This window comes from Anomaloglossus baeobatrachus, unplaced genomic scaffold, assembly GCF_048569485.1.
Source record: "Anomaloglossus baeobatrachus isolate aAnoBae1 unplaced genomic scaffold, aAnoBae1.hap1 Scaffold_451, whole genome shotgun sequence".
In the NCBI taxonomy this organism is placed as follows: Eukaryota; Metazoa; Chordata; class Amphibia; order Anura; family Aromobatidae; genus Anomaloglossus; species Anomaloglossus baeobatrachus.
Genome location: NW_027443848.1, coordinates 54,548 through 80,260, shown reverse-complemented (window position 1 = coordinate 80,260; position 25,713 = coordinate 54,548). Strand labels below are relative to the sequence as shown.

Genomic DNA, 25,713 nt, shown 5'->3' with positions numbered 1-25,713 from the left:
GATCTAGATTAGACTGACAACAAGATACTGCACGGGACATAGCAGAGTTGGTGAAGTTGAGTGGTGATGAGTTTGCTATTTGGATGAATAAAGCAAGTAAAAAGTGTGTTAGATAAAAATTCATTTCAATTCGCTAATCGGGCTAATATGAATCAGGTGAATCGAGTTCTGCTTTTGGAAACTGGGTTAAGAAGGGGTGCACCGTTCCTGGAGGTACTGCAATACCAGGTCAATGCGTGGAGTGGACAGAGCAAGCTCTTTTTCCATCTCCCTGTTCTAAAAATCCATTTAATATATGGTCCCCAGATAGGGGACGTATCAGATATTAAACTGATAAGAACAGATACTACACTTGATCTTAGCCAAAAGGCCGAGAAGCGATAACCAGAATTGGTTTGGGCCTCGAGTGGCACCCTGGCCTATGCCGGACACATCTTAGGGAGAGAGAGCGAGAGGGAGACAAACCCACGCCTACACAAGACATTTTGTCACCCAAGCCAACCCTTGAAAAGGCTGCTTTGCAGAGCAAAAACAAGAAGAATGGTGCGTTTTGCAGCCGCCGCCCACTGCAATGAATCTGAATAACTCCTCCATTAGGGCGCAAGCAACTCCCCTCCCCCTTGCAGTCTTTCCAATTCACGATACAAAAAGACGGACAGGACAGGTTGCCTGACTTTCCGTCACTGCCACCCTTTGCCATCCTTACCCGTAGAAAGCCCTTTCATCATCCCCAAACCCTAATCTTTTCCCTTTCCTTCCCAGCCCCCAAACCCTGCCCTCTGTACCTTTCTCACCACCCGCTTCCCTTCTCCTGTCATCCCCCTACCACCCGGGAAAAAAAGAGATTGCCCCCTCCTTCCACTAGCCCACCCTCCCACCCAAAGAACAACTTCTTCTGCGCAGCTTGTTTTCTAGGCAGCAGCGCTATTTTGATGTCATCGGGGGGCATTGTGACAAGCCGCCAGTGTTCCGTCTCTTCATGTTGTGCACTGTTCAAACCGAAAATACATCAACAGGCAGGCTACAGAAAAGCTTACTAACAAAGGTTAGAGAGGGGCTTTCTCAGAGGGCTTTTTACAGTTTGTCTATTCCCAATTAGCCGGTTTAGTATACTTAATGAAAGTACTAATTCTTTCATAGGCCGCCCATTCTTAGTATTTGACATTCAGGTAACAACAGGTAACTTTATTTGGAGTGGAAGCAGAGAGATAACACCAGATGCCAATTGTAGATCCTCTCACACCTGTGGTCACTGCAGCATCTGACTCCACTTTGTCCAAAAGGGATCTATTCCATTCAATTACACATGATCTAGATTAGACTGACAACAAGATACTGCACGGGACATAGCAGAGTTGGTGAAGTTGAGTGGTGATGAGTTTGCTATTTGGATGAATAAAGCAAGTAAAAAGTGTGTTAGATAAAAATTCATTTCAATTCGCTAATCGGGCTAATATGAATCAGGTGAATCGAGTTCTGCTTTTGGAAACTGGGTTAAGAAGGGGTGCACCGTTCCTGGAGGTACTGCAATACCAGGTCAATGCGTGGAGTGGACAGAGCAAGCTCTTTTTCCATCTCCCTGTTCTAAAAATCCATTTAATATATGGTCCCCAGATAGGGGACGTATCAGATATTAAACTGATAAGAACAGATACTACACTTGATCTTAGCCAAAAGGCCGAGAAGCGATAACCAGAATTGGTTTGGGCCTCGAGTGGCACCCTGGCCTATGCCGGACACATCTTAGGGAGAGAGAGCGAGAGGGAGACAAACCCACGCCTACACAAGACATTTTGTCACCCAAGCCAACCCTTGAAAAGGCTGCTTTGCAGAGCAAAAACAAGAAGAATGGTGCGTTTTGCAGCCGCCGCCCACTGCAATGAATCTGAATAACTCCTCCTTTAGGGCGCAAGCAACTCCCCTCCCCCTTGCAGTCTTTCCAATTCACGATACAAAAAGACGGACAGGACAGGTTGCCTGACTTTCCGTCACTGCCACCCTTTGCCATCCTTACCCGTAGAAAGCCCTTTCATCATCCCCAAACCCTAATCTTTTCCCTTTCCTTCCCAGCCCCCAAACCCTGCCCTCTGTACCTTTCTCACCACCCGCTTCCCTTCTCCTGTCATCCCCCTACCACCCGGGAAAAAAAGAGATTGCCCCCTCCTTCCACTAGCCCACCCTCCCACCCAAAGAACAACTTCTTCTGCGCAGCTTGTTTTCTAGGCAGCAGCGCTATTGTGATGTCATCGGGGGGCATTGTGACAAGCCGCCAGTGTTCCGTCTCTTCATGTTGTGCACTGTTCAAACCGAAAATACATCAACAGGCAGGCTACAGAAAAGCTTACTAACAAAGGTTAGAGAGGGGCTTTCTCAGAGGGCTTTTTACAGTTTGTCTATTCCCAATTAGCCGGTTTAGTATACTTAATGAAAGTACTAATTCTTTCATAGGCCGCCCATTCTTAGTATTTGACGTTCAGGTAACAACAGGTAACTTTATTTGGAGTGGAAGCAGAGAGATAACACCAGATGCCAATTGTAGATCCTCTCACACCTGTGGTCACTGCAGCATCTGACTCCACTTTGTCCAAAAGGGATCTATTCCATTCAATTACACATGATCTAGATTAGACTGACAACAAGATACTGCACGGGACATAGCAGAGTTGGTGAAGTTGAGTGGTGATGAGTTTGCTATTTGGATGAATAAAGCAAGTAAAAAGTGTGTTAGATAAAAATTCATTTCAATTCGCTAATCGGGCTAATATGAATCAGGTGAATCGAGTTCTGCTTTTGGAAACTGGGTTAAGAAGGGGTGCACCGTTCCTGGAGGTACTGCAATACCAGGTCAATGCGTGGAGTGGACAGAGCAAGCTCTTTTTCCATCTCCCTGTTCTAAAAATCCATTTAATATATGGTCCCCAGATAGGGGACGTATCAGATATTAAACTGATAAGAACAGATACTACACTTGATCTTAGCCAAAAGGCCGAGAAGCGATAACCAGAATTGGTTTGGGCCTCGAGTGGCACCCTGGCCTATGCCGGACACATCTTAGGGAGAGAGAGCGAGAGGGAGACAAACCCACGCCTACACAAGACATTTTGTCACCCAAGCCAACCCTTGAAAAGGCTGCTTTGCAGAGCAAAAACAAGAAGAATGGTGCGTTTTGCAGCCGCCGCCCACTGCAATGAATCTGAATAACTCCTCCTTTAGGGCGCAAGCAACTCCCCTCCCCCTTGCAGTCTTTCCAATTCACGATACAAAAAGACGGACAGGACAGGTTGCCTGACTTTCCGTCACTGCCACCCTTTGCCATCCTTACCCGTAGAAAGCCCTTTCATCATCCCCAAACCCTAATCTTTTCCCTTTCCTTCCCAGCCCCCAAACCCTGCCCTCTGTACCTTTCTCACCACCCGCTTCCCTTCTCCTGTCATCCCCCTACCACCCGGGAAAAAAAGAGATTGCCCCCTCCTTCCACTAGCCCACCCTCCCACCCAAAGAACAACTTCTTCTGCGCAGCTTGTTTTCTAGGCAGCAGCGCTATTGTGATGTCATCGGGGGGCATTGTGACAAGCCGCCAGTGTTCCGTCTCTTCATGTTGTGCACTGTTCAAACCGAAAATACATCAACAGGCAGGCTACAGAAAAGCTTACTAACAAAGGTTAGAGAGGGGCTTTCTCAGAGGGCTTTTTACAGTTTGTCTATTCCCAATTAGCCGGTTTAGTATACTTAATGAAAGTACTAATTCTTTCATAGGCCGCCCATTCTTAGTATTTGACGTTCAGGTAACAACAGGTAACTTTATTTGGAGTGGAAGCAGAGAGATAACACCAGATGCCAATTGTAGATCCTCTCACACCTGTGGTCACTGCAGCATCTGACTCCACTTTGTCCAAAAGGGATCTATTCCATTCAATTACACATGATCTAGATTAGACTGACAACAAGATACTGCACGGGACATAGCAGAGTTGGTGAAGTTGAGTGGTGATGAGTTTGCTATTTGGATGAATAAAGCAAGTAAAAAGTGTGTTAGATAAAAATTCATTTCAATTCGCTAATCGGGCTAATATGAATCAGGTGAATCGAGTTCTGCTTTTGGAAACTGGGTTAAGAAGGGGTGCACCGTTCCTGGAGGTACTGCAATACCAGGTCAATGCGTGGAGTGGACAGAGCAAGCTCTTTTTCCATCTCCCTGTTCTAAAAATCCATTTAATATATGGTCCCCAGATAGGGGACGTATCAGATATTAAACTGATAAGAACAGATACTACACTTGATCTTAGCCAAAAGGCCGAGAAGCGATAACCAGAATTGGTTTGGGCCTCGAGTGGCACCCTGGCCTATGCCGGACACATCTTAGGGAGAGAGAGCGAGAGGGAGACAAACCCACGCCTACACAAGACATTTTGTCACCCAAGCCAACCCTTGAAAAGGCTGCTTTGCAGAGCAAAAACAAGAAGAATGGTGCGTTTTGCAGCCGCCGCCCACTGCAATGAATCTGAATAACTCCTCCTTTAGGGCGCAAGCAACTCCCCTCCCCCTTGCAGTCTTTCCAATTCACGATACAAAAAGACGGACAGGACAGGTTGCCTGACTTTCCGTCACTGCCACCCTTTGCCATCCTTACCCGTAGAAAGCCCTTTCATCATCCCCAAACCCTAATCTTTTCCCTTTCCTTCCCAGCCCCCAAACCCTGCCCTCTGTACCTTTCTCACCACCCGCTTCCCTTCTCCTGTCATCCCCCTACCACCCGGGAAAAAAAGAGATTGCCCCCTCCTTCCACTAGCCCACCCTCCCACCCAAAGAACAACTTCTTCTGCGCAGCTTGTTTTCTAGGCAGCAGCGCTATTGTGATGTCATCGGGGGGCATTGTGACAAGCCGCCAGTGTTCCGTCTCTTCATGTTGTGCACTGTTCAAACCGAAAATACATCAACAGGCAGGCTACAGAAAAGCTTACTAACAAAGGTTAGAGAGGGGCTTTCTCAGAGGGCTTTTTACAGTTTGTCTATTCCCAATTAGCCGGTTTAGTATACTTAATGAAAGTACTAATTCTTTCATAGGCCGCCCATTCTTAGTATTTGACGTTCAGGTAACAACAGGTAACTTTATTTGGAGTGGAAGCAGAGAGATAACACCAGATGCCAATTGTAGATCCTCTCACACCTGTGGTCACTGCAGCATCTGACTCCACTTTGTCCAAAAGGGATCTATTCCATTCAATTACACATGATCTAGATTAGACTGACAACAAGATACTGCACGGGACATAGCAGAGTTGGTGAAGTTGAGTGGTGATGAGTTTGCTATTTGGATGAATAAAGCAAGTAAAAAGTGTGTTAGATAAAAATTCATTTCAATTCGCTAATCGGGCTAATATGAATCAGGTGAATCGAGTTCTGCTTTTGGAAACTGGGTTAAGAAGGGGTGCACCGTTCCTGGAGGTACTGCAATACCAGGTCAATGCGTGGAGTGGACAGAGCAAGCTCTTTTTCCATCTCCCTGTTCTAAAAATCCATTTAATATATGGTCCCCAGATAGGGGACGTATCAGATATTAAACTGATAAGAACAGATACTACACTTGATCTTAGCCAAAAGGCCGAGAAGCGATAACCAGAATTGGTTTGGGCCTCGAGTGGCACCCTGGCCTATGCCGGACACATCTTAGGGAGAGAGAGCGAGAGGGAGACAAACCCACGCCTACACAAGACATTTTGTCACCCAAGCCAACCCTTGAAAAGGCTGCTTTGCAGAGCAAAAACAAGAAGAATGGTGCGTTTTGCAGCCGCCGCCCACTGCAATGAATCTGAATAACTCCTCCTTTAGGGCGCAAGCAACTCCCCTCCCCCTTGCAGTCTTTCCAATTCACGATACAAAAAGACGGACAGGACAGGTTGCCTGACTTTCCGTCACTGCCACCCTTTGCCATCCTTACCCGTAGAAAGCCCTTTCATCATCCCCAAACCCTAATCTTTTCCCTTTCCTTCCCAGCCCCCAAACCCTGCCCTCTGTACCTTTCTCACCACCCGCTTCCCTTCTCCTGTCATCCCCCTACCACCCGGGAAAAAAAGAGATTGCCCCCTCCTTCCACTAGCCCACCCTCCCACCCAAAGAACAACTTCTTCTGCGCAGCTTGTTTTCTAGGCAGCAGCGCTATTGTGATGTCATCGGGGGGCATTGTGACAAGCCGCCAGTGTTCCGTCTCTTCATGTTGTGCACTGTTCAAACCGAAAATACATCAACAGGCAGGCTACAGAAAAGCTTACTAACAAAGGTTAGAGAGGGGCTTTCTCAGAGGGCTTTTTACAGTTTGTCTATTCCCAATTAGCCGGTTTAGTATACTTAATGAAAGTACTAATTCTTTCATAGGCCGCCCATTCTTAGTATTTGACGTTCAGGTAACAACAGGTAACTTTATTTGGAGTGGAAGCAGAGAGATAACACCAGATGCCAATTGTAGATCCTCTCACACCTGTGGTCACTGCAGCATCTGACTCCACTTTGTCCAAAAGGGATCTATTCCATTCAATTACACATGATCTAGATTAGACTGACAACAAGATACTGCACGGGACATAGCAGAGTTGGTGAAGTTGAGTGGTGATGAGTTTGCTATTTGGATGAATAAAGCAAGTAAAAAGTGTGTTAGATAAAAATTCATTTCAATTCGCTAATCGGGCTAATATGAATCAGGTGAATCGAGTTCTGCTTTTGGAAACTGGGTTAAGAAGCGGTGCACCGTTCCTGGAGGTACTGCAATACCAGGTCAATGCGTGGAGTGGACAGAGCAAGCTCTTTTTCCATCTCCCTGTTCTAAAAATCCATTTAATATATGGTCCCCAGATAGGGGACGTATCAGATATTAAACTGATAAGAACAGATACTACACTTGATCTTAGCCAAAAGGCCGAGAAGCGATAACCAGAATTGGTTTGGGCCTCGAGTGGCACCCTGGCCTATGCCGGACACATCTTAGGGAGAGAGAGCGAGAGGGAGACAAACCCACGCCTACACAAGACATTTTGTCACCCAAGCCAACCCTTGAAAAGGCTGCTTTGCAGAGCAAAAACAAGAAGAATGGTGCGTTTTGCAGCCGCCGCCCACTGCAATGAATCTGAATAACTCCTCCTTTAGGGCGCAAGCAACTCCCCTCCCCCTTGCAGTCTTTCCAATTCACGATACAAAAAGACGGACAGGACAGGTTGCCTGACTTTCCGTCACTGCCACCCTTTGCCATCCTTACCCGTAGAAAGCCCTTTCATCATCCCCAAACCCTAATCTTTTCCCTTTCCTTCCCAGCCCCCAAACCCTGCCCTCTGTACCTTTCTCACCACCCGCTTCCCTTCTCCTGTCATCCCCCTACCACCCGGGAAAAAAAGAGATTGCCCCCTCCTTCCACTAGCCCACCCTCCCACCCAAAGAACAACTTCTTCTGCGCAGCTTGTTTTCTAGGCAGCAGCGCTATTGTGATGTCATCGGGGGGCATTGTGACAAGCCGCCAGTGTTCCGTCTCTTCATGTTGTGCACTGTTCAAACCGAAAATACATCAACAGGCAGGCTACAGAAAAGCTTACTAACAAAGGTTAGAGAGGGGCTTTCTCAGAGGGCTTTTTACAGTTTGTCTATTCCCAATTAGCCGGTTTAGTATACTTAATGAAAGTACTAATTCTTTCATAGGCCGCCCATTCTTAGTATTTGACGTTCAGGTAACAACAGGTAACTTTATTTGGAGTGGAAGCAGAGAGATAACACCAGATGCCAATTGTAGATCCTCTCACACCTGTGGTCACTGCAGCATCTGACTCCACTTTGTCCAAAAGGGATCTATTCCATTCAATTACACATGATCTAGATTAGACTGACAACAAGATACTGCACGGGACATAGCAGAGTTGGTGAAGTTGAGTGGTGATGAGTTTGCTATTTGGATGAATAAAGCAAGTAAAAAGTGTGTTAGATAAAAATTCATTTCAATTCGCTAATCTGGCTAATATGAATCAGGTGAATCGAGTTCTGCTTTTGGAAACTGGGTTAAGAAGGGGTGCACCGTTCCTGGAGGTACTGCAATACCAGGTCAATGCGTGGAGTGGACAGAGCAAGCTCTTTTTCCATCTCCCTGTTCTAAAAATCCATTTAATATATGGTCCCCAGATAGGGGACGTATCAGATATTAAACTGATAAGAACAGATTTTTGATTTAATGAAGCTTTCCAAAGCACCACAAAAAATGCATGACCGAAGTCACACCAAAAACAGTGCAAAGGCTAGGATTCGTGTGGACCCCACCGTGAGGAGAGGGTCCCCAAAAATCAACCCCGTCCCTCCGAGCCAGAAGGCCACAGCAAGGGTCAGGGATCTTCGGTGCTCCCCCAAGCCGAAGCCTGGTTGAGCCTTGTCGTTGCTCCCAGCGTCCACCCAGGCATCTTACCCAAGTGGAGTAGAGAGCTACTAGTTGTTGGTTTCGCAGCCGAAACTGCCCGGACCGTCAACCGGTGTTGGTTTCTCAGCCCAAGGCTAACCGGACCTCCAACCGGGTGTTGGTTTCTCAGCCGAAGCTGACCCAGACCTCCAACCGGGTGTTGGTTTCTCAGCCGAAGCTGACCCGGACCTCCAACCGGGTGTTAGTTTCTCAGCCCAAAGCTGACCAGACCTCCGACCGGGATTATAAAAATTTCCCTTCCTAGCCAGAAGGCCGGGATAGGGTAATATGCTCAAAAAGTATGAAAAGGCAAGGTACGGTGTGCTACAGAGCCCAAGGCTTGCCGGGGTCCCAAGCCAGCAAGCTCAGACTCACTCCAGGGTCGTCAGTCCTGGGGCACGTTGTACCATAGCCCCCCACCCTTACTCAGTCTAATAGCCTCGATCCTGGTAGGGCCATGTTTTCCACTAGATGAATATACTATCCACCCAGAGTACTAGCAAGCGCAACCTTCCAGTGTGCATTGTATCATTGTACTAAGGTGGCCTGGAGCTTAAACCACCTCTTCGAACAACACTACACTTGATCTTAGCCAAAAGGCCGAGAAGCGATAACCAGAATTGGTTTGGGCCTCGAGTGGCACCCTGGCCTATGCCGGACACATCTTAGGGAGAGAGAGCGAGAGGGAGACAAACCCACGCCTACACAAGACATTTTGTCACCCAAGCCAACCCTTGAAAAGGCTGCTTTGCAGAGCAAAAACAAGAAGAATGGTGCGTTTTGCAGCCGCCGCCCACTGCAATGAATCTGAATAACTCCTCCTTTAGGGCGCAAGCAACTCCCCTCCCCCTTGCAGTCTTTCCAATTCACGATACAAAAAGACGGACAGGACAGGTTGCCTGACTTTCCGTCACTGCCACCCTTTGCCATCCTTACCCGTAGAAAGCCCTTTCATCATCCCCAAACCCTAATCTTTTCCCTTTCCTTCCCAGCCCCCAAACCCTGCCCTCTGTACCTTTCTCACCACCCGCTTCCCTTCTCCTGTCATCCCCCTACCACCCGGGAAAAAAAGAGATTGCCCCCTCCTTCCACTAGCCCACCCTCCCACCCAAAGAACAACTTCTTCTGCGCAGCTTGTTTTCTAGGCAGCAGCGCTATTGTGATGTCATCGGGGGGCATTGTGACAAGCCGCCAGTGTTCCGTCTCTTCATGTTGTGCACTGTTCAAACCGAAAATACATCAACAGGCAGGCTACAGAAAAGCTTACTAACAAAGGTTAGAGAGGGGCTTTCTCAGAGGGCTTTTTACAGTTTGTCTATTCCCAATTAGCCGGTTTAGTATACTTAATGAAAGTACTAATTCTTTCATAGGCCGCCCATTCTTAGTATTTGACGTTCAGGTAACAACAGGTAACTTTATTTGGAGTGGAAGCAGAGAGATAACACCAGATGCCAATTGTAGATCCTCTCACACCTGTGGTCACTGCAGCATCTGACTCCACTTTGTCCAAAAGGGATCTATTCCATTCAATTACACATGATCTAGATTAGACTGACAACAAGATACTGCACGGGACATAGCAGAGTTGGTGAAGTTGAGTGGTGATGAGTTTGCTATTTGGATGAATAAAGCAAGTAAAAAGTGTGTTAGATAAAAATTCATTTCAATTCGCTAATCGGGCTAATATGAATCAGGTGAATCGAGTTCTGCTTTTGGAAACTGGGTTAAGAAGGGGTGCACCGTTCCTGGAGGTACTGCAATACCAGGTCAATGCGTGGAGTGGACAGAGCAAGCTCTTTTTCCATCTCCCTGTTCTAAAAATCCATTTAATATATGGTCCCCAGATAGGGGACGTATCAGATATTAAACTGATAAGAACAGATACTACACTTGATCTTAGCCAAAAGGCCGAGAAGCGATAACCAGAATTGGTTTGGGCCTCGAGTGGCACCCTGGCCTATGCCGGACACATCTTAGGGAGAGAGAGCGAGAGGGAGACAAACCCACGCCTACACAAGACATTTTGTCACCCAAGCCAACCCTTGAAAAGGCTGCTTTGCAGAGCAAAAACAAGAAGAATGGTGCGTTTTGCAGCCGCCGCCCACTGCAATGAATCTGAATAACTCCTCCTTTAGGGCGCAAGCAACTCCCCTCCCCCTTGCAGTCTTTCCAATTCACGATACAAAAAGACGGACAGGACAGGTTGCCTGACTTTCCGTCACTGCCACCCTTTGCCATCCTTACCCGTAGAAAGCCCTTTCATCATCCCCAAACCCTAATCTTTTCCCTTTCCTTCCCAGCCCCCAAACCCTGCCCTCTGTACCTTTCTCACCACCCGCTTCCCTTCTCCTGTCATCCCCCTACCACCCGGGAAAAAAAGAGATTGCCCCCTCCTTCCACTAGCCCACCCTCCCACCCAAAGAACAACTTCTTCTGCGCAGCTTGTTTTCTAGGCAGCAGCGCTATTGTGATGTCATCGGGGGGCATTGTGACAAGCCGCCAGTGTTCCGTCTCTTCATGTTGTGCACTGTTCAAACCGAAAATACATCAACAGGCAGGCTACAGAAAAGCTTACTAACAAAGGTTAGAGAGGGGCTTTCTCAGAGGGCTTTTTACAGTTTGTCTATTCCCAATTAGCCGGTTTAGTATACTTAATGAAAGTACTAATTCTTTCATAGGCCGCCCATTCTTAGTATTTGACGTTCAGGTAACAACAGGTAACTTTATTTGGAGTGGAAGCAGAGAGATAACACCAGATGCCAATTGTAGATCCTCTCACACCTGTGGTCACTGCAGCATCTGACTCCACTTTGTCCAAAAGGGATCTATTCCATTCAATTACACATGATCTAGATTAGACTGACAACAAGATACTGCACGGGACATAGCAGAGTTGGTGAAGTTGAGTGGTGATGAGTTTGCTATTTGGATGAATAAAGCAAGTAAAAAGTGTGTTAGATAAAAATTCATTTCAATTCGCTAATCGGGCTAATATGAATCAGGTGAATCGAGTTCTGCTTTTGGAAACTGGGTTAAGAAGGGGTGCACCGTTCCTGGAGGTACTGCAATACCAGGTCAATGCGTGGAGTGGACAGAGCAAGCTCTTTTTCCATCTCCCTGTTCTAAAAATCCATTTAATATATGGTCCCCAGATAGGGGACGTATCAGATATTAAACTGATAAGAACAGATACTACACTTGATCTTAGCCAAAAGGCCGAGAAGCGATAACCAGAATTGGTTTGGGCCTCGAGTGGCACCCTGGCCTATGCCGGACACATCTTAGGGAGAGAGAGCGAGAGGGAGACAAACCCACGCCTACACAAGACATTTTGTCACCCAAGCCAACCCTTGAAAAGGCTGCTTTGCAGAGCAAAAACAAGAAGAATGGTGCGTTTTGCAGCCGCCGCCCACTGCAATGAATCTGAATAACTCCTCCTTTAGGGCGCAAGCAACTCCCCTCCCCCTTGCAGTCTTTCCAATTCACGATACAAAAAGACGGACAGGACAGGTTGCCTGACTTTCCGTCACTGCCACCCTTTGCCATCCTTACCCGTAGAAAGCCCTTTCATCATCCCCAAACCCTAATCTTTTCCCTTTCCTTCCCAGCCCCCAAACCCTGCCCTCTGTACCTTTCTCACCACCCGCTTCCCTTCTCCTGTCATCCCCCTACCACCCGGGAAAAAAAGAGATTGCCCCCTCCTTCCACTAGCCCACCCTCCCACCCAAAGAACAACTTCTTCTGCGCAGCTTGTTTTCTAGGCAGCAGCGCTATTGTGATGTCATCGGGGGGCATTGTGACAAGCCGCCAGTGTTCCGTCTCTTCATGTTGTGCACTGTTCAAACCGAAAATACATCAACAGGCAGGCTACAGAAAAGCTTACTAACAAAGGTTAGAGAGGGGCTTTCTCAGAGGGCTTTTTACAGTTTGTCTATTCCCAATTAGCCGGTTTAGTATACTTAATGAAAGTACTAATTCTTTCATAGGCCGCCCATTCTTAGTATTTGACGTTCAGGTAACAACAGGTAACTTTATTTGGAGTGGAAGCAGAGAGATAACACCAGATGCCAATTGTAGATCCTCTCACACCTGTGGTCACTGCAGCATCTGACTCCACTTTGTCCAAAAGGGATCTATTCCATTCAATTACACATGATCTAGATTAGACTGACAACAAGATACTGCACGGGACATAGCAGAGTTGGTGAAGTTGAGTGGTGATGAGTTTGCTATTTGGATGAATAAAGCAAGTAAAAAGTGTGTTAGATAAAAATTCATTTCAATTCGCTAATCGGGCTAATATGAATCAGGTGAATCGAGTTCTGCTTTTGGAAACTGGGTTAAGAAGGGGTGCACCGTTCCTGGAGGTACTGCAATACCAGGTCAATGCGTGGAGTGGACAGAGCAAGCTCTTTTTCCATCTCCCTGTTCTAAAAATCCATTTAATATATGGTCCCCAGATAGGGGACGTATCAGATATTAAACTGATAAGAACAGATACTACACTTGATCTTAGCCAAAAGGCCGAGAAGCGATAACCAGAATTGGTTTGGGCCTCGAGTGGCACCCTGGCCTATGCCGGACACATCTTAGGGAGAGAGAGCGAGAGGGAGACAAACCCACGCCTACACAAGACATTTTGTCACCCAAGCCAACCCTTGAAAAGGCTGCTTTGCAGAGCAAAAACAAGAAGAATGGTGCGTTTTGCAGCCGCCGCCCACTGCAATGAATCTGAATAACTCCTCCTTTAGGGCGCAAGCAACTCCCCTCCCCCTTGCAGTCTTTCCAATTCACGATACAAAAAGACGGACAGGACAGGTTGCCTGACTTTCCGTCACTGCCACCCTTTGCCATCCTTACCCGTAGAAAGCCCTTTCATCATCCCCAAACCCTAATCTTTTCCCTTTCCTTCCCAGCCCCCAAACCCTGCCCTCTGTACCTTTCTCACCACCCGCTTCCCTTCTCCTGTCATCCCCCTACCACCCGGGAAAAAAAGAGATTGCCCCCTCCTTCCACTAGCCCACCCTCCCACCCAAAGAACAACTTCTTCTGCGCAGCTTGTTTTCTAGGCAGCAGCGCTATTGTGATGTCATCGGGGGGCATTGTGACAAGCCGCCAGTGTTCCGTCTCTTCATGTTGTGCACTGTTCAAACCGAAAATACATCAACAGGCAGGCTACAGAAAAGCTTACTAACAAAGGTTAGAGAGGGGCTTTCTCAGAGGGCTTTTTACAGTTTGTCTATTCCCAATTAGCCGGTTTAGTATACTTAATGAAAGTACTAATTCTTTCATAGGCCGCCCATTCTTAGTATTTGACGTTCAGGTAACAACAGGTAACTTTATTTGGAGTGGAAGCAGAGAGATAACACCAGATGCCAATTGTAGATCCTCTCACACCTGTGGTCACTGCAGCATCTGACTCCACTTTGTCCAAAAGGGATCTATTCCATTCAATTACACATGATCTAGATTAGACTGACAACAAGATACTGCACGGGACATAGCAGAGTTGGTGAAGTTGAGTGGTGATGAGTTTGCTATTTGGATGAATAAAGCAAGTAAAAAGTGTGTTAGATAAAAATTCATTTCAATTCGCTAATCGGGCTAATATGAATCAGGTGAATCGAGTTCTGCTTTTGGAAACTGGGTTAAGAAGGGGTGCACCGTTCCTGGAGGTACTGCAATACCAGGTCAATGCGTGGAGTGGACAGAGCAAGCTCTTTTTCCATCTCCCTGTTCTAAAAATCCATTTAATATATGGTCCCCAGATAGGGGACGTATCAGATATTAAACTGATAAGAACAGATACTACACTTGATCTTAGCCAAAAGGCCGAGAAGCGATAACCAGAATTGGTTTGGGCCTCGAGTGGCACCCTGGCCTATGCCGGACACATCTTAGGGAGAGAGAGCGAGAGGGAGACAAACCCACGCCTACACAAGACATTTTGTCACCCAAGCCAACCCTTGAAAAGGCTGCTTTGCAGAGCAAAAACAAGAAGAATGGTGCGTTTTGCAGCCGCCGCCCACTGCAATGAATCTGAATAACTCCTCCTTTAGGGCGCAAGCAACTCCCCTCCCCCTTGCAGTCTTTCCAATTCACGATACAAAAAGACGGACAGGACAGGTTGCCTGACTTTCCGTCACTGCCACCCTTTGCCATCCTTACCCGTAGAAAGCCCTTTCATCATCCCCAAACCCTAATCTTTTCCCTTTCCTTCCCAGCCCCCAAACCCTGCCCTCTGTACCTTTCTCACCACCCGCTTCCCTTCTCCTGTCATCCCCCTACCACCCGGGAAAAAAAGAGATTGCCCCCTCCTTCCACTAGCCCACCCTCCCACCCAAAGAACAACTTCTTCTGCGCAGCTTGTTTTCTAGGCAGCAGCGCTATTGTGATGTCATCGGGGGGCATTGTGACAAGCCGCCAGTGTTCCGTCTCTTCATGTTGTGCACTGTTCAAACCGAAAATACATCAACAGGCAGGCTACAGAAAAGCTTACTAACAAAGGTTAGAGAGGGGCTTTCTCAGAGGGCTTTTTACAGTTTGTCTATTCCCAATTAGCCGGTTTAGTATACTTAATGAAAGTACTAATTCTTTCATAGGCCGCCCATTCTTAGTATTTGACGTTCAGGTAACAACAGGTAACTTTATTTGGAGTGGAAGCAGAGAGATAACACCAGATGCCAATTGTAGATCCTCTCACACCTGTGGTCACTGCAGCATCTGACTCCACTTTGTCCAAAAGGGATCTATTCCATTCAATTACACATGATCTAGATTAGACTGACAACAAGATACTGCACGGGACATAGCAGAGTTGGTGAAGTTGAGTGGTGATGAGTTTGCTATTTGGATGAATAAAGCAAGTAAAAAGTGTGTTAGATAAAAATTCATTTCAATTCGCTAATCGGGCTAATATGAATCAGGTGAATCGAGTTCTGCTTTTGGAAACTGGGTTAAGAAGGGGTGCACCGTTCCTGGAGGTACTGCAATACCAGGTCAATGCGTGGAGTGGACAGAGCAAGCTCTTTTTCCATCTCCCTGTTCTAAAAATCCATTTAATATATGGTCCCCAGATAGGGGACGTATCAGATATTAAACTGATAAGAACAGATACTACACTTGATCTTAGCCAAAAGGCCGAGAAGCGATAACCAGAATTGGTTTGGGCCTCGAGTGGCACCCTGGCCTATGCCGGACACATCTTAGGGAGAGAGAGCGAGAGGGAGACAAACCCACGCCTACACAAGACATTTTGTCACCCAAGCCAACCCTTGAAAAGGCTGCTTTGCAGAGCAAAAACAAGAAGAATGGTGCGTTTTGCAGCCGCCGCCCACTGCAATGAATCTGAATAACTCCTCCTTTAGGGCGCAAGCAACTCCCCTCCCCCTTGCAGTCTTTCCAATTCACGATACAAAAAGACGGACAGGACAGGTTGCCTGACTTTCCGTCACTGCCACCCTTTGCCATCCTTACCCGTAGAAAGCCCTTTCATCATCCCCAAACCCTAATCTTTTCCCTTTCCTTCCCAGCCCCCAAACCCTGCCCTCTGTACCTTTCTCACCACCCGCTTCCCTTCTCCTGTCATCCCCCTACCACCCGGGAAAAAAAGAGATTGCCCCCTCCTTCCACTAGCCCACCCTCCCACCCAAAGAACAACTTCTTCTGCGCAGCTTGTTTTCTAGGCAGCAGCGCTATTGTGATGTCATCGGGGGGCATTGTGACAAGCCGCCAGTGTTCCGTCTCTTCATGTTGTGCACTGTTCAAACCGAAAATACATCAACAGGCAGGCTACAGAAAAGCTTACTAACAAAGGTTAGAGAGGGGCTTTCTCAGAGGGCTTTTTACAGTTTGTCTATTCCCAATTAGCCGGTTTAGTATACTTAATGAAAGTACTAATTCTTTCATAGGCCGCCCATTCTTAGTATTTGACGTTCAGGTAACAACAGGTAACTTTATTTGGAGTGGAAGCAGAGAGATAACACCAGATGCCAATTGTAGATCCTCTCACACCTGTGGTCACTGCAGCATCTGACTCCACTTTGTCCAAAAGGGATCTATTCCATTCAATTACACATGATCTAGATTAGACTGACAACAAGATACTGCACGGGACATAGCAGAGTTGGTGAAGTTGAGTGGTGATGAGTTTGCTATTTGGATGAATAAAGCAAGTAAAAAGTGTGTTAGATAAAAATTCATTTCAATTCGCTAATCGGGCTAATATGAATCAGGTGAATCGAGTTCTGCTTTTGGAAACTGGGTTAAGAAGGGGTGCACCGTTCCTGGAGGTACTGCAATACCAGGTCAATGCGTGGAGTGGACAGAGCAAGCTCTTTTTCCATCTCCCTGTTCTAAAAATCCATTTAATATATGGTCCCCAGATAGGGGACGTATCAGATATTAAACTGATAAGAACAGATACTACACTTGATCTTAGCCAAAAGGCCGAGAAGCGATAACCAGAATTGGTTTGGGCCTCGAGTGGCACCCTGGCCTATGCCGGACACATCTTAGGGAGAGAGAGCGAGAGGGAGACAAACCCACGCCTACACAAGACATTTTGTCACCCAAGCCAACCCTTGAAAAGGCTGCTTTGCAGAGCAAAAACAAGAAGAATGGTGCGTTTTGCAGCCGCCGCCCACTGCAATGAATCTGAATAACTCCTCCTTTAGGGCGCAAGCAACTCCCCTCCCCCTTGCAGTCTTTCCAATTCACGATACAAAAAGACGGACAGGACATGTTGCCTGACTTTCCGTCACTGCCACCCTTTGCCATCCTTACCCGTAGAAAGCCCTTTCATCATCCCCAAACCCTAATTTTTTCCCTTTCCTTCCCAGCCCCCAAACCCTGCCCTCTGTACCTTTCTCACCACCCGCTTCCCTTCTCCTGTCATCCCCCTACCACCCGGGAAAAAAAGAGATTGCCCCCTCCTTCCACTAGCCCACCCTCCCACCCAAAGAACAACTTCTTCTGCGCAGCTTGTTTTCTAGGCAGCAGCGCTATTGTGATGTCATCGGGGGGCATTGTGACAAGCCGCCAGTGTTCCGTCTCTTCATGTTGTGCACTGTTCAAACCGAAAATACATCAACAGGCAGGCTACAGAAAAGCTTACTAACAAAGGTTAGAGAGGGGCTTTCTCAGAGGGCTTTTTACAGTTTGTCTATTCCCAATTAGCCGGTTTAGTATACTTAATGAAAGTACTAATTCTTTCATAGGCCGCCCATTCTTAGTATTTGACGTTCAGGTAACAACAGGTAACTTTATTTGGAGTGGAAGCAGAGAGATAACACCAGATGCCAATTGTAGATCCTCTCACACCTGTGGTCACTGCAGCATCTGACTCCACTTTGTCCAAAAGGGATCTATTCCATTCAATTACACATGATCTAGATTAGACTGACAACAAGATACTGCACGGGACATAGCAGAGTTGGTGAAGTTGAGTGGTGATGAGTTTGCTATTTGGATGAATAAAGCAAGTAAAAAGTGTGTTAGATAAAAATTCATTTCAATTCGCTAATCGGGCTAATATGAATCAGGTGAATCGAGTTCTGCTTTTGGAAACTGGGTTAAGAAGGGGTGCACCGTTCCTGGAGGTACTGCAATACCAGGTCAATGCGTGGAGTGGACAGAGCAAGCTCTTTTTCCATCTCCCTGTTCTAAAAATCCATTTAATATATGGTCCCCAGATAGGGGACGTATCAGATATTAAACTGATAAGAACAGATACTACACTTGATCTTAGCCAAAAGGCCGAGAAGCGATAACCAGAATTGGTTTGGGCCTCGAGTGGCACCCTGGCCTATGCCGGACACATCTTAGGGAGAGAGAGCGAGAGGGAGACAAACCCACGCCTACACAAGACATTTTGTCACCCAAGCCAACCCTTGAAAAGGCTGCTTTGCAGAGCAAAAACAAGAAGAATGGTGCGTTTTGCAGCCGCCGCCCACTGCAATGAATCTGAATAACTCCTCCTTTAGGGCGCAAGCAACTCCCCTCCCCCTTGCAGTCTTTCCAATTCACGATACAAAAAGACGGACAGGACAGGTTGCCTGACTTTCCGTCACTGCCACCCTTTGCCATCCTTACCCGTAGAAAGCCCTTTCATCATCCCCAAACCCTAATCTTTTCCCTTTCCTTCCCAGCCCCCAAACCCTGCCCTCTGTACCTTTCTCACCACCCGCTTCCCTTCTCCTGTCATCCCCCTACCACCCGGGAAAAAAAGAGATTGCCCCCTCCTTCCACTAGCCCACCCTCCCACCCAAAGAACAACTTCTTCTGCGCAGCTTGTTTTCTAGGCAGCAGCGCTATTGTGATGTCATCGGGGGGCATTGTGACAAGCCGCCAGTGTTCCGTCTCTTCATGTTGTGCACTGTTCAAACCGAAAATACATCAACAGGCAGGCTACAGAAAAGCTTACTAACAAAGGTTAGAGAGGGGCTTTCTCAGAGGGCTTTTTACAGTTTGTCTATTCCCAATTAGCCGGTTTAGTATACTTAATGAAAGTACTAATTCTTTCATAGGCCGCCCATTCTTAGTATTTGACGTTCAGGTAACAACAGGTAACTTTATTTGGAGTGGAAGCAGAGAGATAACACCAGATGCCAATTGTAGATCCTCTCACACCTGTGGTCACTGCAGCATCTGACTCCACTTTGTCCAAAAGGGATCTATTCCATTCAATTACACATGATCTAGATTAGACTGACAACAAGATACTGCACGGGACATAGCAGAGTTGGTGAAGTTGAGTGGTGATGAGTTTGCTATTTGGATGAATAAAGCAAGTAAAAAGTGTGTTAGATAAAAATTCATTTCAATTCGCTAATCGGGCTAATATGAATCAGGTGAATCGAGTTCTGCTTTTGGAAACTGGGTTAAGAAGGGGTGCACCGTTCCTGGAGGTACTGCAATACCAGGTCAATGCGTGGAGTGGACAGAGCAAGCTCTTTTTCCATCTCCCTGTTCTAAAAATCCATTTAATATATGGTCCCCAGATAGGGGACGTATCAGATATTAAACTGATAAGAACAGATACTACACTTGATCTTAGCCAAAAGGCCGAGAAGCGATAACCAGAATTGGTTTGGGCCTCGAGTGGCACCCTGGCCTATGCCGGACACATCTTAGGGAGAGAGAGCGAGAGGGAGACAAACCCACGCCTACACAAGACATTTTGTCACCCAAGCCAACCCTTGAAAAGGCTGCTTTGCAGAGCAAAAACAAGAAGAATGGTGCGTTTTGCAGCCGCCGCCCACTGCAATGAATCTGAATAACTCCTCCTTTAGGGCGCAAGCAACTCCCCTCCCCCTTGCAGTCTTTCCAATTCACGATACAAAAAGACGGACAGGACAGGTTGCCTGACTTTCCGTCACTGCCACCCTTTGCCATCCTTACCCGTAGAAAGCCCTTTCATCATCCCCAAACCCTAATCTTTTCCCTTTCCTTCCCAGCCCCCAAACCCTGCCCTCTGTACCTTTCTCACCACCCGCTTCCCTTCTCCTGTCATCCCCCTACCACCCGGGAAAAAAAGAGATTGCCCCCTCCTTCCACTAGCCCACCCTCCCACCCAAAGAACAACTTCTTCTGCGCAGCTTGTTTTCTAGGCAGCAGCGCTATTGTGATGTCATCGGGGGGCATTGTGACAAGCCGCCAGTGTTCCGTCTCTTCATGTTGTGCACTGTTCAAACCGAAAATACATCAACAGGCAGGCTACAGAAAAGCTTACTAACAAAGGTTAGAGAGGGGCTTTCTCAGAGGGCTTTTTACAGTTTGTCTATTCCCAATTAGCCGGTTTAGTATACTTAATGAAAGTACTAATTCTTTCATAGGCCGCCCATTCTTAGTATTTGACGTTCAGGTAACAACAGGTAACTTTATTTGGAGTGGAAGCAGAGAGATAACACCAGATGCCAATTGTAGATCCTCTCACACCTGTGGTCACTGCAGCATCTGACTCCACTTTGTCCAAAAGGGATCTATTCCATTCAATTACACATGATCTAGATTAGACTGACAACAAGATACTGCACGGGACATAGCAGAGTTGGTGAAGTTGAGTGGTGATGAGTTTGCTATTTGGATGAATAAAGCAAGTAAAAAGTGTGTTAGATAAAAATTCATTTCAATTCGCTAATCGGGCTAATATGAATCAGGTGAATCGAGTTCTGCTTTTGGAAACTGGGTTAAGAAGGGGTGCACCGTTCCTGGAGGTACTGCAATACCAGGTCAATGCGTGGAGTGGACAGAGCAAGCTCTTTTTCCATCTCCCTGTTCTAAAAATCCATTTAATATATGGTCCCCAGATAGGGGACGTATCAGATATTAAACTGATAAGAACAGATACTACACTTGATCTTAGCCAAAAGGCCGAGAAGCGATAACCAGAATTGGTTTGGGCCTCGAGTGGCACCCTGGCCTATGCCGGACACATCTTAGGGAGAGAGAGCGAGAGGGAGACAAACCCACGCCTACACAAGACATTTTGTCACCCAAGCCAACCCTTGAAAAGGCTGCTTTGCAGAGCAAAAACAAGAAGAATGGTGCGTTTTGCAGCCGCCGCCCACTGCAATGAATCTGAATAACTCCTCCTTTAGGGCGCAAGCAACTCCCCTCCCCCTTGCAGTCTTTCCAATTCACGATACAAAAAGACGGACAGGACAGGTTGCCTGACTTTCCGTCACTGCCACCCTTTGCCATCCTTACCCGTAGAAAGCCCTTTCATCATCCCCAAACCCTAATCTTTTCCCTTTCCTTCCCAGCCCCCAAACCCTGCCCTCTGTACCTTTCTCACCACCCGCTTCCCTTCTCCTGTCATCCCCCTACCACCCGGGAAAAAAAGAGATTGCCCCCTCCTTCCACTAGCCCACCCTCCCACCCAAAGAACAACTTCTTCTGCGCAGCTTGTTTTCTAGGCAGCAGCGCTATTGTGATGTCATCGGGGGGCATTGTGACAAGCCGCCAGTGTTCCGTCTCTTCATGTTGTGCACTGTTCAAACCGAAAATACATCAACAGGCAGGCTACAGAAAAGCTTACTAACAAAGGTTAGAGAGGGGCTTTCTCAGAGGGCTTTTTACAGTTTGTCTATTCCCAATTAGCCGGTTTAGTATACTTAATGAAAGTACTAATTCTTTCATAGGCCGCCCATTCTTAGTATTTGACGTTCAGGTAACAACAGGTAACTTTATTTGGAGTGGAAGCAGAGAGATAACACCAGATGCCAATTGTAGATCCTCTCACACCTGTGGTCACTGCAGCATCTGACTCCACTTTGTCCAAAAGGGATCTATTCCATTCAATTACACATGATCTAGATTAGACTGACAACAAGATACTGCACGGGACATAGCAGAGTTGGTGAAGTTGAGTGGTGATGAGTTTGCTATTTGGATGAATAAAGCAAGTAAAAAGTGTGTTAGATAAAAATTCATTTCAATTCGCTAATCGGGCTAATATGAATCAGGTGAATCGAGTTCTGCTTTTGGAAACTGGGTTAAGAAGGGGTGCACCGTTCCTGGAGGTACTGCAATACCAGGTCAATGCGTGGAGTGGACAGAGCAAGCTCTTTTTCCATCTCCCTGTTCTAAAAATCCATTTAATATATGGTCCCCAGATAGGGGACGTATCAGATATTAAACTGATAAGAACAGATACTACACTTGATCTTAGCCAAAAGGCCGAGAAGCGATAACCAGAATTGGTTTGGGCCTCGAGTGGCACCCTGGCCTATGCCGGACACATCTTAGGGAGAGAGAGCGAGAGGGAGACAAACCCACGCCTACACAAGACATTTTGTCACCCAAGCCAACCCTTGAAAAGGCTGCTTTGCAGAGCAAAAACAAGAAGAATGGTGCGTTTTGCAGCCGCCGCCCACTGCAATGAATCTGAATAACTCCTCCTTTAGGGCGCAAGCAACTCCCCTCCCCCTTGCAGTCTTTCCAATTCACGATACAAAAAGACGGACAGGAGAGGTTGCCTGACTTTCCGTCACTGCCACCCTTTGCCATCCTTACCCGTAGAAAGCCCTTTCATCATCCCCAAACCCTAATCTTTTCCCTTTCCTTCCCAGCCCCCAAACCCTGCCCTCTGTACCTTTCTCACCACCCGCTTCCCTTCTCCTGTCATCCCCCTACCACCCGGGAAAAAAAGAGATTGCCCCCTCCTTCCACTAGCCCACCCTCCCACCCAAAGAACAACTTCTTCTGCGCAGCTTGTTTTCTAGGCAGCAGCGCTATTGTGATGTCATCGGGGGGCATTGTGACAAGCCGCCAGTGTTCCGTCTCTTCATGTTGTGCACTGTTCAAACCGAAAATACATCAACAGGCAGGCTACAGAAAAGCTTACTAACAAAGGTTAGAGAGGGGCTTTCTCAGAGGGCTTTTTACAGTTTGTCTATTCCCAATTAGCCGGTTTAGTATACTTAATGAAAGTACTAATTCTTTCATAGGCCGCCCATTCTTAGTATTTGACGTTCAGGTAACAACAGGTAACTTTATTTGGAGTGGAAGCAGAGAGATAACACCAGATGCCAATTGTAGATCCTCTCACACCTGTGGTCACTGCAGCATCTGACTCCACTTTGTCCAAAAGGGATCTATTCCATTCAATTACACATGATCTAGATTAGACTGACAACAAGATACTGCACGGGACATAGCAGAGTTGGTGAAGTTGAGTGGTGATGAGTTTGCTATTTGGATGAATAAAGCAAGTAAAAAGTGTGTTAGATAAAAATTCATTTCAATTCGCTAATCGGGCTAATATGAATCAGGTGAATCGAGTTCTGCTTTTGGAAACTGGGTTAAGAAGGGGTGCACCGTTCCTGGAGGTACTGCAATACCAGGTCAATGCGTGGAGTGGACAGAGCAAGCTCTTTTTCCATCTCCCTGTTCTAAAAATCCATTTAATATATGGTCCCCAGATAGGGGACGTATCAGATATTAAACTGATAAGAACAGATACTACACTTGATCTTAGCCAAAAGGCCGAGAAGCGATAACCAGAATTGGTTTGGGCCTCGAGTGGCACCCTGGCCTATGCCGGACACATCTTAGGGAGAGAGAGCGAGAGGGAGACAAACCCACGCCTACACAAGACATTTTGTCACCCAAGCCAACCCTTGAAAAGGCTGCTTTGCAGAGCAAAAACAAGAAGAATGGTGCGTTTTGCAGCCGCCGCCCACTGCAATGAATCTGAATAACTCCTCCTTTAGGGCGCAAGCAACTCCCCTCCCCCTTGCAGTCTTTCCAATTCACGATACAAAAAGACGGACAGGACAGGTTGCCTGACTTTCCGTCACTGCCACCCTTTGCCATCCTTACCCGTAGAAAGCCCTTTCATCATCCCCAAACCCTAATCTTTTCCCTTTCCTTCCCAGCCCCCAAACCCTGCCCTCTGTACCTTTCTCACCACCCGCTTCCCTTCTCCTGTCATCCCCCTACCACCCGGGAAAAAAAGAGATTGCCCCCTCCTTCCACTAGCCCACCCTCCCACCCAAAGAACAACTTCTTCTGCGCAGCTTGTTTTCTAGGCAGCAGCGCTATTGTGATGTCATCGGGGGGCATTGTGACAAGCCGCCAGTGTTCCGTCTCTTCATGTTGTGCACTGTTCAAACCGAAAATACATCAACAGGCAGGCTACAGAAAAGCTTACTAACAAAGGTTAGAGAGGGGCTTTCTCAGAGGGCTTTTTACAGTTTGTCTATTCCCAATTAGCCGGTTTAGTATACTTAATGAAAGTACTAATTCTTTCATAGGCCGCCCATTCTTAGTATTTGACGTTCAGGTAACAACAGGTAACTTTATTTGGAGTGGAAGCAGAGAGATAACACCAGATGCCAATTGTAGATCCTCTCACACCTGTGGTCACTGCAGCATCTGACTCCACTTTGTCCAAAAGGGATCTATTCCATTCAATTACACATGATCTAGATTAGACTGACAACAAGATACTGCACGGGACATAGCAGAGTTGGTGAAGTTGAGTGGTGATGAGTTTGCTATTTGGATGAATAAAGCAAGTAAAAAGTGTGTTAGATAAAAATTCATTTCAATTCGCTAATCGGGCTAATATGAATCAGGTGAATCGAGTTCTGCTTTTGGAAACTGGGTTAAGAAGGGGTGCACCGTTCCTGGAGGTACTGCAATACCAGGTCAATGCGTGGAGTGGACAGAGCAAGCTCTTTTTCCATCTCCCTGTTCTAAAAATCCATTTAATATATGGTCCCCAGATAGGGGACGTATCAGATATTAAACTGATAAGAACAGATACTACACTTGATCTTAGCCAAAAGGCCGAGAAGCGATAACCAGAATTGGTTTGGGCCTCGAGTGGCACCCTGGCCTATGCCGGACACATCTTAGGGAGAGAGAGCGAGAGGGAGACAAACCCACGCCTACACAAGACATTTTGTCACCCAAGCTAACCCTTGAAAAGGCTGCTTTGCAGAGCAAAAACAAGAAGAATGGTGCGTTTTGCAGCCGCCGCCCACTGCAATGAATCTGAATAACTCCTCCTTTAGGGCGCAAGCAACTCCCCTCCCCCTTGCAGTCTTTCCAATTCACGATACAAAAAGACGGACAGGACAGGTTGCCTGACTTTCCGTCACTGCCACCCTTTGCCATCCTTACCCGTAGAAAGCCCTTTCATCATCCCCAAACCCTAATCTTTTCCCTTTCCTTCCCAGCCCCCAAACCCTGCCCTCTGTACCTTTCTCACCACCCGCTTCCCTTCTCCTGTCATCCCCCTACCACCCGGGAAAAAAAGAGATTGCCCCCTCCTTCCACTAGCCCACCCTCCCACCCAAAGAACAACTTCTTCTGCGCAGCTTGTTTTCTAGGCAGCAGCGCTATTGTGATGTCATCGGGGGGCATTGTGACAAGCCGCCAGTGTTCCGTCTCTTCATGTTGTGCACTGTTCAAACCGAAAATACATCAACAGGCAGGCTACAGAAAAGCTTACTAACAAAGGTTAGAGAGGGGCTTTCTCAGAGGGCTTTTTACAGTTTGTCTATTCCCAATTAGCCGGTTTAGTATACTTAATGAAAGTACTAATTCTTTCATAGGCCGCCCATTCTTAGTATTTGACGTTCAGGTAACAACAGGTAACTTTATTTGGAGTGGAAGCAGAGAGATAACACCAGATGCCAATTGTAGATCCTCTCACACCTGTGGTCACTGCAGCATCTGACTCCACTTTGTCCAAAAGGGATCTATTCCATTCAATTACACATGATCTAGATTAGACTGACAACAAGATACTGCACGGGACATAGCAGAGTTGGTGAAGT

General features: G+C 46.9%; 19 non-coding genes across 19 annotated transcripts; all 19 read right to left on the bottom strand.

The window, feature by feature from the left end:
* Positions 1-191: 191 nt before the first annotated feature.
* Positions 192-382, bottom strand: LOC142280290 (U2 spliceosomal RNA). The gene has a single exon (XR_012742586.1). It is a non-coding gene; the product is annotated as a U2 spliceosomal RNA (small nuclear RNA).
* A 1,117-nt stretch (positions 383-1,499) lies between these two features.
* On the bottom strand, positions 1,500-1,690 carry LOC142280289 (U2 spliceosomal RNA). The gene has a single exon (XR_012742585.1). It is a non-coding gene; the product is annotated as a U2 spliceosomal RNA (small nuclear RNA).
* Positions 1,691-2,807: 1,117 nt separating this feature from the next.
* LOC142280288 (U2 spliceosomal RNA) lies at positions 2,808-2,998 on the bottom strand. The gene has a single exon (XR_012742584.1). It is a non-coding gene; the product is annotated as a U2 spliceosomal RNA (small nuclear RNA).
* Positions 2,999-4,115: 1,117 nt separating this feature from the next.
* On the bottom strand, positions 4,116-4,306 carry LOC142280466 (U2 spliceosomal RNA). The gene has a single exon (XR_012742743.1). It is a non-coding gene; the product is annotated as a U2 spliceosomal RNA (small nuclear RNA).
* Positions 4,307-5,423: 1,117 nt separating this feature from the next.
* Positions 5,424-5,614, bottom strand: LOC142280465 (U2 spliceosomal RNA). The gene has a single exon (XR_012742742.1). It is a non-coding gene; the product is annotated as a U2 spliceosomal RNA (small nuclear RNA).
* Positions 5,615-6,731: 1,117 nt separating this feature from the next.
* LOC142280393 (U2 spliceosomal RNA) lies at positions 6,732-6,922 on the bottom strand. The gene has a single exon (XR_012742681.1). It is a non-coding gene; the product is annotated as a U2 spliceosomal RNA (small nuclear RNA).
* A 1,117-nt stretch (positions 6,923-8,039) lies between these two features.
* LOC142280408 (U2 spliceosomal RNA) lies at positions 8,040-8,232 on the bottom strand. Its single transcript, XR_012742694.1, has one exon. It is a non-coding gene; the product is annotated as a U2 spliceosomal RNA (small nuclear RNA).
* Positions 8,233-10,151: 1,919 nt separating this feature from the next.
* LOC142280464 (U2 spliceosomal RNA) lies at positions 10,152-10,342 on the bottom strand. Its single transcript, XR_012742741.1, has one exon. It is a non-coding gene; the product is annotated as a U2 spliceosomal RNA (small nuclear RNA).
* A 1,117-nt stretch (positions 10,343-11,459) lies between these two features.
* LOC142280463 (U2 spliceosomal RNA) lies at positions 11,460-11,650 on the bottom strand. The gene has a single exon (XR_012742740.1). It is a non-coding gene; the product is annotated as a U2 spliceosomal RNA (small nuclear RNA).
* A 1,117-nt stretch (positions 11,651-12,767) lies between these two features.
* LOC142280462 (U2 spliceosomal RNA) lies at positions 12,768-12,958 on the bottom strand. Its single transcript, XR_012742739.1, has one exon. It is a non-coding gene; the product is annotated as a U2 spliceosomal RNA (small nuclear RNA).
* Positions 12,959-14,075: 1,117 nt separating this feature from the next.
* On the bottom strand, positions 14,076-14,266 carry LOC142280460 (U2 spliceosomal RNA). The gene has a single exon (XR_012742737.1). It is a non-coding gene; the product is annotated as a U2 spliceosomal RNA (small nuclear RNA).
* Positions 14,267-15,383: 1,117 nt separating this feature from the next.
* On the bottom strand, positions 15,384-15,574 carry LOC142280459 (U2 spliceosomal RNA). Its single transcript, XR_012742736.1, has one exon. It is a non-coding gene; the product is annotated as a U2 spliceosomal RNA (small nuclear RNA).
* Positions 15,575-16,691: 1,117 nt separating this feature from the next.
* Positions 16,692-16,882, bottom strand: LOC142280458 (U2 spliceosomal RNA). Its single transcript, XR_012742735.1, has one exon. It is a non-coding gene; the product is annotated as a U2 spliceosomal RNA (small nuclear RNA).
* Positions 16,883-17,999: 1,117 nt separating this feature from the next.
* On the bottom strand, positions 18,000-18,190 carry LOC142280457 (U2 spliceosomal RNA). The gene has a single exon (XR_012742734.1). It is a non-coding gene; the product is annotated as a U2 spliceosomal RNA (small nuclear RNA).
* Positions 18,191-19,307: 1,117 nt separating this feature from the next.
* On the bottom strand, positions 19,308-19,498 carry LOC142280456 (U2 spliceosomal RNA). The gene has a single exon (XR_012742733.1). It is a non-coding gene; the product is annotated as a U2 spliceosomal RNA (small nuclear RNA).
* A 1,117-nt stretch (positions 19,499-20,615) lies between these two features.
* On the bottom strand, positions 20,616-20,806 carry LOC142280455 (U2 spliceosomal RNA). The gene has a single exon (XR_012742732.1). It is a non-coding gene; the product is annotated as a U2 spliceosomal RNA (small nuclear RNA).
* Positions 20,807-21,923: 1,117 nt separating this feature from the next.
* LOC142280454 (U2 spliceosomal RNA) lies at positions 21,924-22,114 on the bottom strand. The gene has a single exon (XR_012742731.1). It is a non-coding gene; the product is annotated as a U2 spliceosomal RNA (small nuclear RNA).
* Positions 22,115-23,231: 1,117 nt separating this feature from the next.
* Positions 23,232-23,422, bottom strand: LOC142280453 (U2 spliceosomal RNA). The gene has a single exon (XR_012742730.1). It is a non-coding gene; the product is annotated as a U2 spliceosomal RNA (small nuclear RNA).
* A 1,117-nt stretch (positions 23,423-24,539) lies between these two features.
* On the bottom strand, positions 24,540-24,730 carry LOC142280452 (U2 spliceosomal RNA). The gene has a single exon (XR_012742729.1). It is a non-coding gene; the product is annotated as a U2 spliceosomal RNA (small nuclear RNA).
* Positions 24,731-25,713: the final 983 nt, after the last annotated feature.